This window comes from Prionailurus viverrinus, chromosome F2 (genome assembly GCF_022837055.1).
Source record: "Prionailurus viverrinus isolate Anna chromosome F2, UM_Priviv_1.0, whole genome shotgun sequence".
Classification (NCBI taxonomy): Eukaryota; Metazoa; Chordata; class Mammalia; order Carnivora; family Felidae; genus Prionailurus; species Prionailurus viverrinus.
The window spans coordinates 21,977,624-21,997,223 of NC_062578.1; the positions used below are offsets into that span (position 1 = coordinate 21,977,624).

A 19,600-nucleotide genomic window follows, 5' to 3' on the forward strand; every position below is an offset into this window, starting at 1 on the left:
TCTATCAAAATATTTTCCAAGGCAGGTATACCATTTTATATTTACAGAAGCAATGTAGAAAGTTTCCAATTTCTCTCCATTCTCACCAGTACTTTTTATTGTTTTTTGTTTGTTTGTTTTGATTATAGTCCTCCTAGTGAGTATGAAGTGATGATGTTTCATTGTGCTTTGATTTGTATTTTCCTAATACCTAGTGATGTTCAACATCTTTTTGTGTCCTTGTTGACCATTTGTGTATTTTCGGAGAAATGTCTATTCCAGTTCTTTGTCCAGTTTTAAATTGGATTGTTTGTCTTCTTGTTGTTGAATTATAAGTATGCTTTATTTATTCTGGATAAATACATGATTTGCAAATATTTTCTCCTGTTCTGTGCGTTGTCTTTTCGTGTGATTCTTTCCTTTAAAGCACAAGAGTTTTTGACTGTGACAAAGTCTAATTATCTGGTATTTTCTTTGTTTAGGTTTTGGGTATTATGTCTAGGAAATGATTGTCTAATCTATGGTCACAAAGATTCACTTCTGTGTTAGCAGTAATGTTCTCCCTTTAATTCCTGATTTTAGTAATTTGAGTGCCATATCTTCATTTTGGTCATTCCAGTTAATTAATCATTTTAATTAAGTTGACTATTCTTTATTTCTTATTCTCAGTTTTATTTATTTCTGCAGTAATCATTGTTTTGTCCCTTTTGCTTATATTTGGTATGGTTTATTACTCTTTTCTAGTTTCTTAAGGTAGAAGGTTAGGTTATTGGTTTGAAGTCTTTTTTTATTCTTTTTTAATATAGGCATTTATTATAAGCATGGTGGATAATTTTATGTGTCAGTTTAGACTAAAGGGTGCTCAGATAGCTTGGAAAACATTTTTTCTGGATGTTTCTGGGAAGGTGTCTCCAGAAGATTAATATTTGAATCAGTAGAGTGCATTAAAAAATACTGCCTTTACCAACGTAGACAGGTGTCATCCAATTCCTTGAGGATGTGAACGGAACAAAAAGGTGGAGTAAGGACAAATTCACTCTCTCTGCTTGAGTTGAGGTATCTGTCTTCTGCCTTTGGACATCAGCTGGGCTATTTCTTAGGCCTTCAGACTCAATCTGAATCACACAACCAACTTTTCTGGTTCTCTAGCTTGTGATGGCAGATTTGGGGACTTCGAAGCCTCCCTAATCTTATAAACCAATTCCTATAATAAATCTTCTCTTATATATATATACTATTGATTTTGTTTCTCTGGAGAATCCTGACTAGTACAACAGCTATACATTTCCCTCAAGCACTGTTTGTGTTGTATTCCTTAAGTTTGGTTTGTTGTGTCTTTAGTTTTTTTCATAAGTATTTTTAATGTGTTGTATGTATCACACCATACCTAAGTATAACATTTTCTTTTCAAAGTATTTTCTGATTTCCTTTGTGATTTCTTCTTTGACTCTTTTTTTTTTAAAGGAGTGTTGCTTACTTTCCACATATTTTTGAATTCCCAAATGTCCTTCTATTACTGGACAAATACTTTGTATTATTTCAATCCTTTTAAATTTATTGAGACTTCTTTCCCGATGTAACATACATTCTATCCTGGGGAATGTTCCATGTGCACTTGAGAAGAATGTGTATTCCACTGCTGTTACATGCAGAGTTCTATAGATATCTGTAAGGGCTACATGGTTTATAGTATTGGTCAAGTATTCTGTGTCTTTGTTGACTTTCTTTCTAGTTCTGTCCATTACTGCAAATGAGGTATTGAAGTTCCAACTTCAATTATTGTTGAATTTGCTAATTATTCCTTTACTTCTTAGAAATTCTGTTTCGCGTATTTTGGGGCCCTGTTGTTAGGTTCTTCTGGCTGCTCAAATATCCTGTTGAAACCCCTTTAGTGAACTTTTCATTAAGTTTAGATATTTTTCAATTCCAGAATATCTTTTGGGTTCTTTTTAGAATTTTTTTAGTCCTTAGACATGGTTTTCTTTTAAAAGCGCTTTGCACATATTTAAAATAGCTAATTTAGGGGCACCTGGGTGGCTCAGTTTGTTAAGCATCTGACTTCAGCTCAGGTCATGATCTCGCAGTTCGTGAGTTCGAGCCCCGCACGGGCTCTGTGCTGATGGCTCAGAGCCTGGAGCCTGCTTCGGATTCTGTGTCTCCCTCTCTCTCTGCCCCTCTCATACTTGCACTCTGTCTCTCTCCCTCTCAAAAATAAATAAACATTAAGAAAATAAAAATAAAATAAAATGGCTAATTTAAAGTACACGAATAGTAAATCCAGTGTCTGGACTTCCTTAGGCATAGTTTCCTACTGGTTGCTTTTCTCTTCCTCCTGAATGGGCCATACTTTTATTGTTTGTTTGCATGCCCCATGATTTCTTTGTAGATAACTGGATGTTCAAAATAACATAATGTGGCAATTCTGGAAATCAAATTCGTCCTCCTTCCCAGGGTTTGCTGCTGTGTGTTGATGTTTCTGTTTAATGACTTTTCTGCATCAATTCTGTGAAGTCCGTACTGTATGTCAGGTGTGGCCACCGAAGTTTTTACTTGGTTTGCATAGTGGTCCACTAATGATTGGACAGAGGTTTCCTTAAATTTCTGAACTGCTAAATCTCCCAGTCTTCGCTGAGGGGCTTTCTCTGTGTGTTGGGGCACTACTTCAATGCTTGGCCAAATAATTTACAATTTTGCCTTAGCCTTCACTTCCTGCTTGCACAGAACCTCAAGGTCAGCCAGAGGTGAGAGTTTAGGGCCTTTCAGGTCTTTCTTAATCATATGCACAGTTCTGGGAAGGTGCACAGACCTACCTGCGTTTGTGACTTTCTCAATCCCCAGGAGCATCTCAGAGCTTTTCAAAGCCTCTATGGAATTCTCATTCCCCAGAGTTTTCCTTTTAAAGTTTTGGTTAGCCTATTATTTCCCCCAACCGTTATTTACCTCTTTAGGCTGCTTCAAAGTTAAACAATTGCCTATAATGGCTTCTGATAATGTGCCTGGGGAATAGATTTTTTTTGCACTGAATGAGCTCTGAGTCAGGTTAAATAAAGACATCTTTACAAGTAGGGTCTTCCAGGAACTAACAGGTCAAATAATGACAATTCTCTTGGAATGAACTTTCATAGGAGTGCCATTTTCTACCTTCCAGTGGCTTCAAGGCTGCTGGGTTTCACTGTGATTTTGAGCTGTCCATTTTCAAGGCCACTGTGGCGTCAGAGAGGAGGTATGGGAATAGGGTAAGTTAAAATGCCACAAATCACACAGTCCTTTCCAAGATTCAGATGTTTTTCTTAAAAAAAAAAAAAAAATACTACCCAGGTTCTGGAAGCCTTTGGTTAATTTCTAGCATTCTGAAGATATTGATTCTGACAATTTTGGTGAGTTTTCTTATTGCTTTTATGGAGAAAAGACTTTTTGGAGGTCCTTAATCTGCCATTTTTGCTGACATCATCCCCTTTCCCACTGAATCTTGATATATATTATGTATGTCATTAGATCCAATCATAAGGGCAATAAATTAAGTGCCAATTCTCCTGTTCACCTGTAGGAAGGAGAATGTTAAGAAGTCCCCCATATGTTGAGGAATTCGTGTTCAGTCTTTTCTGAAGTTTTTAACTTCCCCTGATGCAAGAATCAGGCAGACCAGTGGAACCAAGGAACAGCTAGCTGCAGGGATTCGAAATGCTTGTTTAACACATTCTCATAGGTAAACACTCTCCTGTGCATTTGTGTTTTAGCCTCTTCATTTCTGAATAGCTTGTCTGCAGTGAGACTTTCCCTGGCGGGGGCTGAAACTTTCTCTTGAGAGAAGTGGGTGTAGGAACAGCTGCGACTCAAAGGCTTTCCCTCCAGATACGAGAGGAAAAGCTACTTAGAGGAAGAGGTGGGCTTAACTATTTGCATCTATGCTTATACAATTTGATATTCTCTGATACTTTTACAAAACAGTCCCTAGGTGAATAAAAATAAACAAAAAGTATTTAGCTTCTTTTATTCTTATCTCCCAGCTATGTTCACATACAAGCACAAGTCTGTCGCTACTCCCGAGTGGTGGCGATTCTGGAAATCAGTAGTCATTCCAACTCTGGAAATGACAGTAGTCATTTAACATGTATTCAATCAATACATTCTGTGATGAGCCCAGTTAAATGAAGTTCATTCTTTCAGCAAAGACATGGTGAGCATCTACTACGGACTAGGCATGTGATTACATTTGGCCATCATTCTCCAAGAATTCCAGAATTCTATTTCTTCTATATCTGGTTGCAAACCATGAACTATAGAATTGACTGTATTTTTACTGCCCCTTCTTTTAGTATAAACACAGCACAAAGTGATCTAGTGTCACACAAAATATTCAAGATTGTTGTGTTTCCTTCTCTCATGCACAGACGCATGCACACGCACACATGTGTGCATGTACCCACACACAAAGCGAAATAGAAAAACTACCTATAAAACCAAGGGATGTTAAGTGAAAATAGTTTCTTAACCTCATACCACTTCCTAGTATGAGACAAGGAATACTAGAGAACGGGTCATCAGTTAGTTCTTTTTTCCGCTGGTGTTGCTCAACATGCAGAGACATACTTCGATATTAATTTGAGACAATGAGATTGTGGGAAAATTTTCCTCTTGAAGGATTCCACCTCTACACCAAATATGTTCGGGGTACCATTTCCAAAGAGATCTCATTACTTTGTCTGGTTTAGTATTCGGAGCGGTGAGATTGCCAAGGCTTTCCTGTTTACTGGCTGTCACCTTGTGTCCTCTCTGTCCACAAGCAGACACAGTTTGCATGTGGCTTGATATTCCCAGTTATGTGGGGGAGGGTGGGAACACTGACAGCTGCCAGAACGGCTGTGGTGGTGGACGGCTGGATGCAGGTGCATATGCTGCCTCAATTTGACAGGCTTTCAGGCTTGCATTATCTCTAGTGATATCCAATATCCCATCCAATAATGTCCTTAAAAACAACAGAAGCAGCACACTTACGCGTATTCACCAGGGCGTAGAGTTCCATAACGTTCACTCAGATCTGCACGGATAAAACATCTGCAATGTGTTATTTTTGTGATCTGCCTGGTCACAGTGTCACAGTAGCTTAGAAATTAAATCATGCACCTGACATTATGATACTTTGTTATCTGAACGATTTTCTTTTTGCCTACATCCTCTGTAGTACATAAGGATTCGACCTCTTAAGGTTTTATAACAGTTCCTTGCCAGAGTTGTACAAGGGATAGGTAGTCACTGCTGACCAAGTTATTCTTCTCACAGAACGTTAGTGTGCCCCTGACTTTGAGGTTCTGTTCCAGTGTCCGATCGCTTCAGTTTAGTCCCCCTCTGCCACGAACCCACTAGGCTGTGGTTGAGTCTCTTAACTTTCTAAATCTCTATTTTCTTGGCTGTAAATTAAAATGAATAATCCCTGCCTGGCAGTAGCACAAGGCAGGCGGAGAATGAAATGATGAGGACAAATGTGCAAGTAGTTTAGAAATGGCTGTCAGAGGTAGACCAGAGCCAAAAATTACCTCTCCTCTCTGTCAGGTTCTCACCCATAAGAGAGGAATCACTAGCCAAACGGGGGTCCAAAGGATCATCATTTTAGGCAAAGAAGTTGCAAATAAAATTCTCGGCTCTGGGAAGTCGAGATTAGAAAATGTGGCTTAAACCTGAGGTCCAGATCGGGTTTCCTCTCACCCAACCCAAAGAAAAACCTCTGTATTTACAAAGAGAGCCCAGTCTGCTGTGCAGCCTTCCAGTCCCACTTACTTGAAGTTCAGAGACGGCTTCTGGAGGGCAGGAGGAACTGGAATGCAGAGAGAACGGCAAGCATCCCTACCGACTGGAGTAGGTTCTCCCAACGTGGGCTAGTACTCAGAGACAGGAAGTACTATGGCTGGCACCAGAGTAGGAGAGGGAACTCACTGCCTTAGCACAGATCTGTCAAAGGGAACTAGATGCCGGGCCACAGGTGAGCACAGGCTCTAGTGGAAGCCAGGCTCCCACCAAACAGATTAGCACCTCTCCCCGCTGAGGAGGGGAACAAGCAAAGGGAGAAAGAGGTTGGGAGTGTTGGCATCCTCTCTCTCCAGAGTGAGGAAGAGACCGTAAGTCTGCCCCTCTGTGGATTTATGACGGAGAACGAGAGTCTGTCCCTCTCATCCGACCATGGCAATGAGATGTGCACATGGCTTAAGGTTTGCTTTTATAGGGTTCGCCTCAGTGAAAAGTCTGAGGAAGTTGTTTATATAAGGTACATTAGAGGCTACTTACACAGTCCCCTAATTTTACAGTAAGAAGGGGCCAAGAACAGGTTGGTGACTGGCTCAACTAGTTGATGGCAGTCGTCTAGTTCTTAGGAAGAAGATTAGATCCGGAAAACAGGGCACTCACCAGGGAAGGTAGGACTTTGGCAAGAGGATGTGGGTTGCCAGAGAGCAGCGGGGTCCCCCGGGGAGCAAGGGAATGTGTTCTCATACAGGAGAGGGAAGAGGGAAATGGATGTGAAGGAGATGAAGGTCATAAGTTTGTTTAAAGCAATTTTATGCAAATGTTAAATTGTAGCTATAATGGAGATAACCAAGTTAAGCCACTAGCATGATTTTCATTATGTGAGGAAGGAATAAGTACTTCCTTCTCACTGCCCTTTGGAAGGTGCATTTTCTTCTCGGTAGTATTTATCCTTCAGTCCTTATGATGGAAAAAGCACGCAGGATTCCTCTGGGAAGTGGGATTCTCAGTCCACCTGTTAAAAGTGGGGCTGGCCTACTCCCAATGCTAATGGGCCGTGTGCCGTCTTAGACCTGGGCAGTCAGAACATTTCCTTTCTCTACCTCGGGAACTGGTTCCAGGAAGGGCATGTGACCCAGTCCGGGCAAATGACAATCTTTTCCTGAACCTCTTACAAATGAAAATTCCCTTTGCTGGAGAGTTTGCAGCTGAGGTCGTGTAATATAAACAAAGAGGTACTGTTGACCGTCTTGTCACCATGAGGAAGGAGTCGCTTTGAGAATGAAGGCAGCCCAGAGAAAAATGAAGCTGCAAGATGGAGAGAAACCTATGTTTTATTATATCTTTGAGCGTCTTAATCGGACATATCCAAGGACAACATCCCGCTACAGTTTTCGGTTACATGGGCCAATACGTTCCATACATCCCTTTTGTTTTGGTTTAAAGCACTTTAATTAAGATTTCCGTCACTTCAAGTCAAAAGAATCCTAATTCACTTTCTCTTTGGTACCTCTCAAAATGTTATATGAGGGCATCTTTTTTTCTCCTCTTCTTTCTTTTTCCTCTTTATTCATCCAGGTATATCTCAACCTGAATAATAAAGCAAAGAATCAAATCCTGTTTTTTAAAGGTCAGGAGAATGTTCCATTTTTCAACAGTATTAGGCTATGTCTTTACCCAAGACTGTCTTCAGGTTCATAGCATGGTTATATAAGAAAAGAAAGCTTTTTATAGTTATTTATTGCTGCATCACCCACCACCCCAAAACTTTGTGCTTATACCAACAATCATTGTATCATATTTGGTGATTTTGTCTGTCAGGAATTTGTCTAAGGATCAGCCAGGCGATTTTTCTTCTCCACATGGTATCGACTGGGGTCACTTGGAGATGTTCAACTGATGGCTGGCCTGGCTGAGACAGGCCAGGATGGCTTATGCCTGACATCTTGGTGAGGATGGCTGGAAAGCTGGGTTCAACTGGGGATCCTTCCCATTTAGCCTCAGGGCTTCTTCACCTGTTCTTTCACGGTGGCTCAGGACTTCGTGAGTGATTGTCCCAAGTGGTCCTGGGTGTCAGCTGCGAGACCTCTTGTAACCTAGACTCAAACGTCAAAAGATGTCATTTTCACTTCATTCTGTTGGTCAAGCAAGTTACTCAGGCCAAACTGGCTTCAAGGAGGAAAGGAATTAGATAATTAAACTCCATCTTTCAGTGACAAAAGTCGCAAGTTGTCTTGTTGCCGTCTTTAATCTACCGCAGGGTGGGTAGCAGTGAGAAGAGCTTGAGCTTTGGGCTTGGACAAACCTGTCTAAGCAGAGCTTCATCATTCCCTAGCTGTGATTGTGGAGATTCCGTGTAAAATAGGGAATACTAAAACATCATGTTGAGAAACAAGTGAAACAATTTGTGTCAAGTGTCCCAGGACAGTGCTTGCTACCTAGTAGTCATTCAGTAGGTTGTATTTGGATTTCTTTAGAGAGATCTAGAGCCTTGATTATACGTTTTCTTTCTGCCACTTTGTGGAGGCACTCATGAACTCTAGGGGCCTCTTCTTGGTTCCAGAGCTGACAATGTTGCAGATTGTTGCAGATACTATCAGTCTGCCTGGGGCCAGGATCATTTACTTCCGTAGAGGAATGGCTTCAGCAGAAGGTAACAAATTCAGCATCTTTCTGCGGGACTGCAGTTCCTCTGCAGCATGGGCTTTCTCACCTCACTGTAGCCCTGGCCACAAGCTAGACTCAGATCAGGTCTGAGTACAGCTCAGCATGTGCTGACATTGAAGGGCATTAGAAAAGCCAGTTGAGGGGCCCCTGAGTGGCTCAGTTGGTTGAGCGTCCGACTTCGGCTCAGGTCACAATCTAATAGCTTGTGAGTTTGAGCCCCGCATTGGGCTCTGTGCTGACAGCTCGGAGCCTGGAGCCTGCTTCGGATTCTGTGTCTCCCTCTCTGCCCCTCCCCTGCTCACGCTGTGTCTCTCTGTCTCTCGATAATGAATAAACATTTTAAAAAATTAAAAAAAAAAAAAAAAAAGGAAAAGCCAGTTGAGAGCTCAGCAGTTCATCTGTGTAGAAATCTCATCTGTGACATCTGGGATCCCCGTCAGCCTCAGAATTCCCTTGATATTGACGTCAGTGTTCTACATTCGTGAAGTCCCTTCGTCTCGAGCCACCACCCCCCTCCTCTCTTTATGTCATCATAATCATAACAAATTGGCTGTACATGCTGGCTGTCTGGGAGGGAAATAAATTTTATGGTTCTAGTATAATGGGAAGAAAGGAGAGACACGCACAATGCTTGTACTTGGAATTACTAAACTCTGGGAGCCGTTATTATCATCCCCACAGCTGAGTCTGTGGGTTTGCATTTGGTATATAAATTCCTCAGGGCTACTGCTGAAAGTTATGTGCGGAAGGGTGTTACTGATGAATGAGGAGTCTTCTGTATGATAAAGCTTAATATTTTATTCGGTGCTTTGCATAAAATTAGTGAAGTGTCATGAGTATATGGATGTTGCCATAATTTTTCAGTGGGTTGAGAAAAATAGTGCCTTTTAAATGAGGCTCCCCCTTTAAAGTTTTGTAAAATAGCGATTTGATTATCATTGACTGTCTCAAGATATTTGTGTTGTCACTTCTTTAAGTCATCTCATGTTGCAACATTGAGGCAATCTGGAACGTGGGTTTGCAGTTTCTGTTCTGAGGAGCAGGCCAGCTGGGAGCCCCACACAGATAATGTGCTCCGCTGCTGTGGGAAAATAGAAACCTCGCTCATCACTTAATGACCCCTATAGATTCAATAATTTTTTAAAGTATATTTTAAAATAGCGGTTATTGAAAAATCTCTATTTTTTAATAAGGATATTTCAACTCAAATATTTGAAAGAAAGATGATCAATTATATATTTTTTAAATTGGTTGGAATGTCAACCAGGTCAACAATGGATTTTTTTTTTTTTTTAGTATTTATTTATTTTTGAGAGAGAGAAACAGAGCACAAGAGGGGGAGGGGCAGAGAGAGAGGGAGACACAGAATCCAAAGCAGGCTCCATGCCGTGACATCTGGGGCTCGAACTCACGGACTGTGAGATCGTGACCTGAGCTGAGGTCGAAAGCTTAACTGACTGAGCCACCCAGGTGCCCCAACAATGGATTCTTAAACAAGGTATTATATATCTTATCTATCTTACTTTAAATTTTAAGGTCACATTAGCTAAGGATATAATTTTAAGAGGATATATATTGGGTTGAAAATTACAGTCAGCCAATGGTGTATTACCACATTATTTTTCTGACAATTCAGGCATTAAACTCAATTTATGGGAGGGAAAATAATCCGAGTTTTGTTCTTCCTCATTAAGTACTTCATTGATGCTGTCAAGCCATTTGAGCTGTGTTTGCTCCAGTAAACTATGGACACAGCAAGACCTCTTTTATTCTCTTAAATGGAAGTGTTCATTGGGTAATATTTGTGTAGTGGTTTGAATTCCTCAAAATATGCACATTGTTCCCTAAATTCAATTGTATGTGCTAAATGTCTCATAAAACACACAAAATCATTTCCCACTATAATTACTTTAAAACAATACAATTTTTGAATATATAATGAGGCCTGTTAACTAGAATATCTACTTCCCTTTCACTTTAGCAGCATTCCCAAGACCTACCTATTGTCTCTGTCTGAGTACATTTTATCATACAGACAAAATAAGTATCTCTCCACTAGTGGAAAACCAGTCATACTGAACCAATTAAAGCAAGCAAAGGAAAGAATTAGCCGAGAAAATCTGTGGTGCTTTACGGATGAGATGGCCTATACAATATCGTACCTCACATTATCATAACTCACAGACTTCTTACTTTCTTAATGAGTGACAATAGCAAATCTGGAAAACATCTGCCTTGGAAAAGAACACTAACTGCTCTCTGCTTAAAAAATGTTGCTCGGCTATGACCGTACAGCAGCCATGCGTATCATATTGTGGTATGAGATGTCTTGGTTGTGAGAAATTAATATTTTCATGTTTGATTTCAAATGGTCTAGACCAGAATTCTGGCATAATTCAAATCAATGTAAAGCGATAGTTCGAATAAAGAACATGATTTACTATTAGCAAAACTTCAACACCGCTACCTAGTTCCCAGCGATCGTTATGACTTGGGTGAAGGAAACTTAGCACACTTTTGTGATTTTGTGCCATCTAAACAGAAAGTCTGCCATATAAAAAGAAAATCTCAAAATAACCTCTCATTTATATAGCTGACCATTTCAACTGGTAAACATCTTTTGGCTGCACAAGTAAAATATATTTTTTAAGAATCCCATTACCCCCCATAAAAACCTCTGCCATCAGAATAAGTTTATGAACATTCCCACCTGTGTTTTCATCATGGGCAAGAGTATCCTTCCTTTCTTCTCAGTACCAATTGATAAGTGTTTGGAAGATCAAAGAATAACACTTTTGGAAGAAGGAACAAGAAACAATTCTTTTGGAAGAAGGAACAAGAAACAATTCTTTTGGAAGAAGGAACAAGAAACAATTCTTTTGGAAGAAGGAACAAGAAACAATTCTTTTGGAAGAAGGAACAAGAAACAATTCTTGTATCAGTCTGTGTTTTGCATGACCTCCCGAATTTTTCCAAGTTATTGTCAAGTAGGTCTGTAACTTAAAAGTAACTGCTCATTTATTTTTATTCCTCCTTATAGTGAGAGGTAAGATCACAGAGTAAACTGCTTTCACACTTTGGATACATGTTCTCATTGCACAAATACTACACTGTCAATTTGTAAACTGCTGCAGAATCATGGGAGTTTGGAAAAATGATAACTAATTCTTTTCTGGCTTAGAAGATAAATTCAGTCATGGAAAAGAATTCATTTTCAGACCATCTCAGATATTTGTCATCTTTTTTTTTTTCATTTCAATAGCAATGCATTATTACTACAAAGTGTGAAAAATTTCATTCAAGAGTGACTTTATCCAAGACATTATCTAATAGAACAGCTGGTACTCTTGTTCACATTGACCCTGTTTTTTACAGACCTTTCACTTGCCCTTGTTATAAGGCAAAGCAGGGTCTAAGTTACTTGTATTATTTATTTAGCTCATAGTCTGTTATTACATTTGATGACATCATACACAGGAACTGAAGACAGAGTTTTCCATGTGCCATTTGAGTCTTAAATTACATAGTTAATTTAATCTCATTTTTAACTACTGAAAATACTCCCAAATTGTGCGGTTGACATTTTTAATATATCTGTGTACATATAAAAATACATGTATATGGTTTCAGATAATTCTACTTTTGGTCCAAAAAGCAGATTTGAAGTTCTAATCTTGTTAGTTGCAGAAGACAAACCTAGCAGTGTAGAAAGAAGACTGAGTTGAGTTTGGCGGTAGCTTGTGAATATTTCTGACTCTAAACAGAATCATATACTATTTACAGTTGTCTTTTGGATGCAGATGCATTGTGGGAAAGTAACCCACCACTGAAGTCACACAAATCCTTTGCTTCAAGTCTTTCAGTCACATAGTAAGAAATTAACAATGCTGTATTTGTTTTCTTTTTAATATTTCTCATATTTCTTATTCTCATTCTGTAGGAATGCATTCTAATCCAAGGACACATTCTCATGCATTCATTAATCCTTGTGCTCCAAAACGATTCACATGAAAATTCAAAATCAGATGGTTTCATGTGTTCCAACTTAGCTTTTGCTAAAACAGGGTCATCCTTGAACTTGTCATCTGCTGAGGTATTGAATTCCCTATTTGACTCAATTACATGATCTTAAGAATGTGGCCATTTGCCATTTCTGTCTCAACTCTGAACACATGTTTTTGCATCTAACTGTTCAGCTTTAGGAATCCCTCAATTATAAATGACCTACTGAAAAAAAAAAAGAGTAAATCATTTAAGGAGCTACCTAAGTAATACATAAAAATGCTTCTGTTTAAAGATAAAGTATTATTAATGTAATTTTCTGGTGATGACAAGTTTTAACTCTTTAATGTCTGAATTTAATTTTAATTTAATTTAATACTACAATGTCTGAGTTACAAATAGTTTATAGAGTAAAATATTTCTTTCATTGTAAGAAGAATTTTTATGCATTTAATGAAGTTGTAATCAAGGCAATATTTTGAGAGAAGTAGTTGTCATTTTCTTCTAATTTAAAACAGTATCCTAATGTGGAATAATTTAATTGTAAAAAAATATTTTGATATGTATTTATTGTGTTACTCAGTTTTCTTTTTTTATTATTTTGAGAGAGACAGAAAGAGAGAGAGAGAGACAGAGAAAGACAAAGAGAGAGGGAGAGACAAAGAGAGAATGAGCGGAAGAGGGGCAAAGAGAGAGAGAGAGAGAGAGAGAGATAATATCCCAAGCAGGCTCTGCACTGCCAGCACAGAGCCTGACATGGGGCTTGATATCACCAACAGTGAGATCATGACCTGAGCCAAAATCAAGAGTCGGACACAACCTACTGAGCCACCCAGGAGCCCCTACTCAGTTTTCCTTTAAAATGAAGTAGACTGATATTAGTTTCAGATATTTATAATTAAATGATTGAATCCAATTAAACATGTATTTGTCTTCTCTGCTGGACTAAAAACTCTTGAGGGCACAGATTATGTCCTGTTCATTCCTCAGATGAATAGTTGACTAGGACAGAGTTTGGCGGATAGTAGGTGCTCAATAATGTTGAACTGATCTGAATGAACCTTTATGTGGCCAGATGTAAACCTATTGTATAACCCCTATTGATTATATATATATATATATATATATATATATATATATATATATATATGATCTTGAACTAAAGAATCAAAGATAAGCTCATACTTTGCACTTATTTTAAATGTATGTATATATATATATAATTTTTTTGGCTTTTCAGATCACTTTCACATAGTTATATCATTTGAACCTTTTGGGGTGGTGGGCCTAAGAAATTAGTCCATTTTTCTTTCTTTCTTTTTTTTAAGTTTATTTTTGAGAGAGAGAGAGGGAGAGAAAGAATCCCAAGCAGGCTCCACACTGTCAGCACAGAGCCTGACCTGGGGCTGGAACTCACGAACTGTGAGATTGTGACCTAAGCCAAAATCAAGAGTCTGCAGCTTAACCTGTTGAGCCACCAGGTGCCCCAGTCCATTTCTCTTGTTTGAAGTCATACTCCTGGTTAATTTCATAGCGGGAACTGGAAACCAGTTTTTGTTTTGTTTTGTTTTTTTTCCTTTTAAAAACTTGTAGTTTCTTTACCCTATTCTTACTCACCCTTTTATGAGAAATATGCGAGGTGGGTCAAATTGCCTCTTTGCAAAAAAAAGCCTTGTTAATTCAGCTTGCAGAGGAAGAGTGTTGAACAAACTCTCACTCCTACCCACACAACAGGGAAAAAAAAAAGTCAAGAAGCTGGAAACTAATGACTTTTCTTGAACCCATGAGAGAATTGAGATTGCAGGGCAACAGCTCTCCTGAGATGTGGGGAGAGACAAGTGCTTGCAAAGAAAGATGTTGTCAAAGTCCAAATAAGCCAAAAAGAAGACCCAATGAGGTATTTTTAATGAATTGCTAAAGGCTGAGTGGGAATGTAAAGTTCCTGGAGGCTGAAGACATGTGTGTATATAGGAAGTCTCACTCTTGAAGGATTTTCCTCTAGGAATTCACAGGGAAAGTTGGGGAGAAGCCCAAGAAAACATCCCCCGTGATACTGGCTGAAGCAGGGGAAAGAACAGAAGCTGCTACGGACTTGCAGCCAGACTCCTCTTCTCTATCACCTCTGAGGAACAAGAGCCTTAACATGCAGGGAAAAGGGAACAAAAGTGTAGACAGAGGTCCTCGGGAGGGGGGTGGGACTCTGTGTCGGCCCATTATAACCTCTGGAGAAGGAGCAAGAATACTTGAGAATGTCCCAGATGCAAGACCACAATGGCTGCCTACATCTGAGGCTTCTTAAGAATGCCTCCTTCTGCCAGTCTTCCTTCTTCAACACAGTTGAGACTAGTGGTAACACAGTTAAGAGTGGAATACAGCTAGGAGAGCTGGAAGAGCCAAATTCTGTCTCTCTTGCGCAAAGGAGAATGCCAAAGCCCCTGGGAGATCCAAAGCCAGTAAGGAAGCAAGCTTCAAACCCAGACCACCTTCTGACTAGATTAAAATGAACACCTACACTAACAACTCAGCGGAAGGAAAGGTGTGCTCATCTCCAAGCATAACAATTCTTTATCTCCACATATATCGTCTTGTATAATAAGTCCAACTTTCAACAAAAAAACGTATGAGGCGTACAAAGAAGGAAGACAAAACACAGTTTACAATGGTGAAGAAGTTAACAGAGCCAGACTCAGATGTGACCTACCTGTTGAAGCTATCAGATGGGGAATTTAAAATAGCTATGGTTAATATGTTAAAGGCTCTAGTGGAAAAGGTAGACAACATGCATGGTCAGGTAGATAACGTTGAGCAGAGACCTGGAAACTAAAAAAGAATAATTCAGTAACAGAGATGAAGAATGCCTTCAACAAATCAAAAACATAGCTTTGACATAGCTGAGGAAACAGCAAGTGAGCTTGAACATGTAGATCAATAGAAATTGCCCAAAGTGAAACACAAAGAGAAAAAAAAATGTGGAAAAATAGAACACAGCATCCAAAAGCTGTGGGACAATATCAAGTGATACAGCCCAAGCATAAATGGAAATGCCAGGAGAACAAAGAGAGAAGAGGGCATGAAAAATATTTGAAGAAATAATGAGTAAGAATTTTCCAAAAACCCAGCCCCGGTGAACATCATATTCAGACTTCTGAAAGCCAAAGACAGAAAACCTTAAAGGCAACTGGAGGAAAAAATGATACTACATCAGGGTAACAAGGATAATAATTACAGTGGACCTCTCAGTAGAAACCCTGCAGACAAGAAGACGGTGGAATGGTGTCTGTAAAGTGCTATAAAGGAGGAAAAAAACTGACTTAAAAATATATTTCAAAGGTGAAGCAGACACTTTTCTCAGACAAATAAAATTTCAAACAAACCTTTCAAATAACAACAAGTCTTTCTCAGACAAAGACAAAGAAAAATTAATGTGATTTAATAACCACAGATCTGCTCTATAAAGAATGTTAAAAGAAGTTCTTCAGGTAGACAAGGTATGATATGATTAAAAAAATACTTGGATTTATGCAAAGAATGCAGAGTGGAGGTCAACGGGATATTTTTTTCTTATATTTAATTGCTCTACAAGCTAACTAAAGCAAAAAGTTGTATTAATGTGTTTATCCTAGTGAGAAAAGAGCAGTGCATGACAACAGTGGTACAAGGAGAGAATTGGGGAGTGTATCGTTACATTGCGTATGAAGTGGCATAATGTTATTTGCAGATAGACTCGCAGGCCATTAAAAGTTAAATAAATGTTAAACAAGAGGTATCAGACCTCTGTGGAGAAGACACTGAGACCAGCTCCTGACTCACCACTTTTCCTTCTTGCTCAGGAAATCATGCTGCAGCCACGGGGCAGTCATGGCTCTCAAGGATGCCGGAAAGACTGGTGGAATCAGAGGGAGGCAGTTCACGGAGTTAGAATCACCCAAACCATCCACGACGTAAAATCCCTGGAGGTGTGCACGACTGGACCAGAGGTGCAAAGGAAAAGAACCTTCAAATGAAAGGACTGGCTGGGATGCCTACCAAGACTGAGAATCACCATGAGAAAATTTGGTGGTGAAGGATCCAGGCATGGCAGCATTTCTAGATGCAGATCATTGACTTGCGCCGTCCTTCCAAGATTGATAAGCACATTACTTCTATCGGCATTGAGCTGGGGGTAGAGATTGAAGTGATTATTGCAGATGCTTAAATCAACCATTTTAATAATTATCCACTGTTAAAAAAAAGAGGCATAAATAACTAAGAGGCATAAATAACTATTAAAATGGAATAATAAAAATCTCACTAATTTAGAGAAGGCAGAAAGTGAACCAAATAAATAAATAAATAAATAAATAAATAAAACAAGAAAAAATAGAGCATATAGAAAACAGCTAGCAAGATCATAGGTTTTAATCCAACCATCACAATAATCAGTTAAAAGGCAAAGATTGTTAGGTTGGATATAGAAATAAGACTCAGTTACATGTTGCTACAGGAGACTTACTTTAAATATAGACATAAACAGGTTAAAAGTAAAAGCATATACCATGCTAACAGTGTTACTCCTCTCTCCCGCAAAACAAAACAAATCAAAACAAAAAAAAAAAAAAAAAAAGAAAAAAAGAAAGAAAAGAAGGAAAGAAAAAAGAAAAAAAAAACAAACCTGGAGTAGCTGTGTTAAATTTAGTCAAAGCAGACTTCAGAGCAAGAAGCATTGTCAGATATAAAGTAGACCATTACATAATGATAAAAGGATAAGTTCTCCGAATGCACCTAACAGTCCTGAAGGTGAACGTATGTAATAGCAGCGTTTCACAATACACGAGGCAAAAACTGGTGAGTCTGAGAGGACATACGGACAAATCCATAATTATCACTGGGGACTGCAGCACTTTTTTTATACTTGCTCACAGAACAAATAGCCAAAAAATCAGTAAGGATATAAATGATCTGAACAGCACTATCAATCAACTTGACTTAAGTGGCATCACTACACCAAAGAACTTCAGAATACACATTCTTGTTAAGTGCACATAGAACATTCACCAACATAGACCATATTCTGGGTCACAAAACAAATACATTTAAAAGAACAGACATGATACCAAGTGTGTTCTCAGATTATTACAGAATTATATTAGAAATCAAAAAAAGATATCTGGAAGATCTCTAAATATTTGGAAATTAAACAATGTATATTTCTAAATAATCCATGAGGCCAAAAGGAAGTAAGCCTCAGGGGAATTCTAAAATATTTTAAACCCTCAACAATAGGAAAGCAAGCAACCCAATTAAAACAGGACAAATGATCTTAACAGAGACCTCACCAAAGAAATAGACAGCTGCAAATAAGCACATGAAAGATACTCAACATCATTTGTAACTGGGAAATTTCACATTAAAGCAACAATGAGACACCACTATCCACCTATTAGAGTGGAGATAATAATAATAATAATAACAATAATAAAATAAAATAAAAATCTGACAATGCTAATTGCTGGCAAGGATGTTTAACAACAGGAACTCTCATCGCTTGTGGAAATGAAAAATGATACAGCTACTTTAAAAGACAATTTGGCAATTTCCTACAAAGCTAAACATAGTCTTATCTTTCAATTCCAAAATCACACTCCTACATATTTATCCAATTGATTCTAAAACATATCCACACAAAAGCTTACACATGAATGTTTGTAGCAGCTTTGCTTATAATTGCCCCACAAAAAGTCTTAAATGGATATTGGTAAGTGAAAGAAGCCACTTTGAAAAGGCTCTATATTGCATGATTACAATTATATGACATTCTGGAAAAGTCCAAAGTATAGGAACAATAAAGTGATTAGTGTTTGCCAGGAGTTCAGGGGTAAGGAGAAAGGAATGAATGGTTGAAGCACTGGGAATTTTTAGGGCATCAAAATTATTCTGCATTCCACTGGGGATCTTGTGATAGATGTGAGACATTATGCATCTGTCAAATTCACAGAACTTTACGGCACAAAAAGTGAAGTTAAATGTATGCAAAGTTAGAAAAAAAAATCTTATAGGAGATTGGGGGAACCCAGGATGGAATACAGAATGGGACAAGACAATCCAACTGCTTTACAAATGTATGAAGGGGGAAAGGTGTGTAGGGGGGAAAGATACTGAACTATGTAATTTTGGAAATGAGTGTAATATGTAAGACTGTACTCGAGTTGATAAAGTTGTTGACCATAGGGGTGTAGTTTAATAATTCTGATACCACTATAATGTATCCTGGGATTAAACAACTAAGCAAATGGATGGCAATGGTGGGAGATAGGTTTTTCACTGCTGACAAAGGAGTTTAGAGACAAGCAAGAGGAATAGACTAAAATGATCCATGGGGTCTAATTTATATTAGAGTTGGGGACATCAGTATGAAGTTACGTTTAGCGTAGTGTAGATACAGATGGTGACGTATAGAAATGCACACATACAGGTTAGGATACACATACATATTTTCTTGCTCTGTTAGCTGAGGGCCTGAAACAATGAAAACCCTAGTAGCAACGAGTATAACTACCCAGATCTGGGCTTGTAGAATTGTTTTCTAGTAAAAGGAACAGAGCTTCTTAGAGAAATGGCTGATTCTAGGATTGGGCAGGAAATATAGAAGATGAGTCTGGAGCATCTTATAGTGGCATAAGCTAAAAAACATAAATAAAACCAACAATGATGGGATGTGTGAAAGAGACACAAAAGTCAACAGAAAGAGCTTCCAGTGGCCAGAGCTAGAGCAAGTTGAGCAACAGAATAAATTGTATTGGATTATAACCCAAAACATAAAGTGAATATTCATGAGTCACACTGATAAATGAGTTAGTGAATAAGTGAAGAAATAAATGAGGTAGAATAGACAAATCCTCATACAGAAGAATTCCAAATAATTTATACAGGTATTCCACTCTCAAGGAGATGGTACATAACTTTCCACTCCTTAAGGGTGGACTTTGTAAACTTTGTAAACTTTCTTCCCAAATATACAGTATGGAGAGGGGAGAGAAGAGTAAAAGAGTAAGTCTTCTGTGGAGACACATCACAAACACTACCTCAGCCAGGTGATCAAGATTAATATCAACAGTGATAAGTCATGTTCACACTATATACCCTTGAGAAGATGTAGTGAAATTTTTACTTTATCCTATGGTCTTCCTCCTCAAAACTTAGAGCGGAAATCAATTAAACTGGAAACAAAAAGCTAAAG

General features: G+C 38.5%; 1 long non-coding RNA gene across 1 annotated transcript in view; it reads left to right on the top strand.

Moving 5' to 3' along the window:
• LOC125156745 (uncharacterized) overlaps window positions 1–19,140 on the top strand; it is a 32,474-nt gene extending 13,334 nt beyond the window's left edge. Inside the window, exon 3 of the long non-coding RNA XR_007148755.1 lies at window positions 16,215–19,140. This is a non-coding gene — a long non-coding RNA (uncharacterized LOC125156745). The remainder of the gene's footprint in view (window positions 1–16,214) is intronic.
• The last annotated feature ends 460 nt before the right edge of the window (window positions 19,141–19,600 follow it).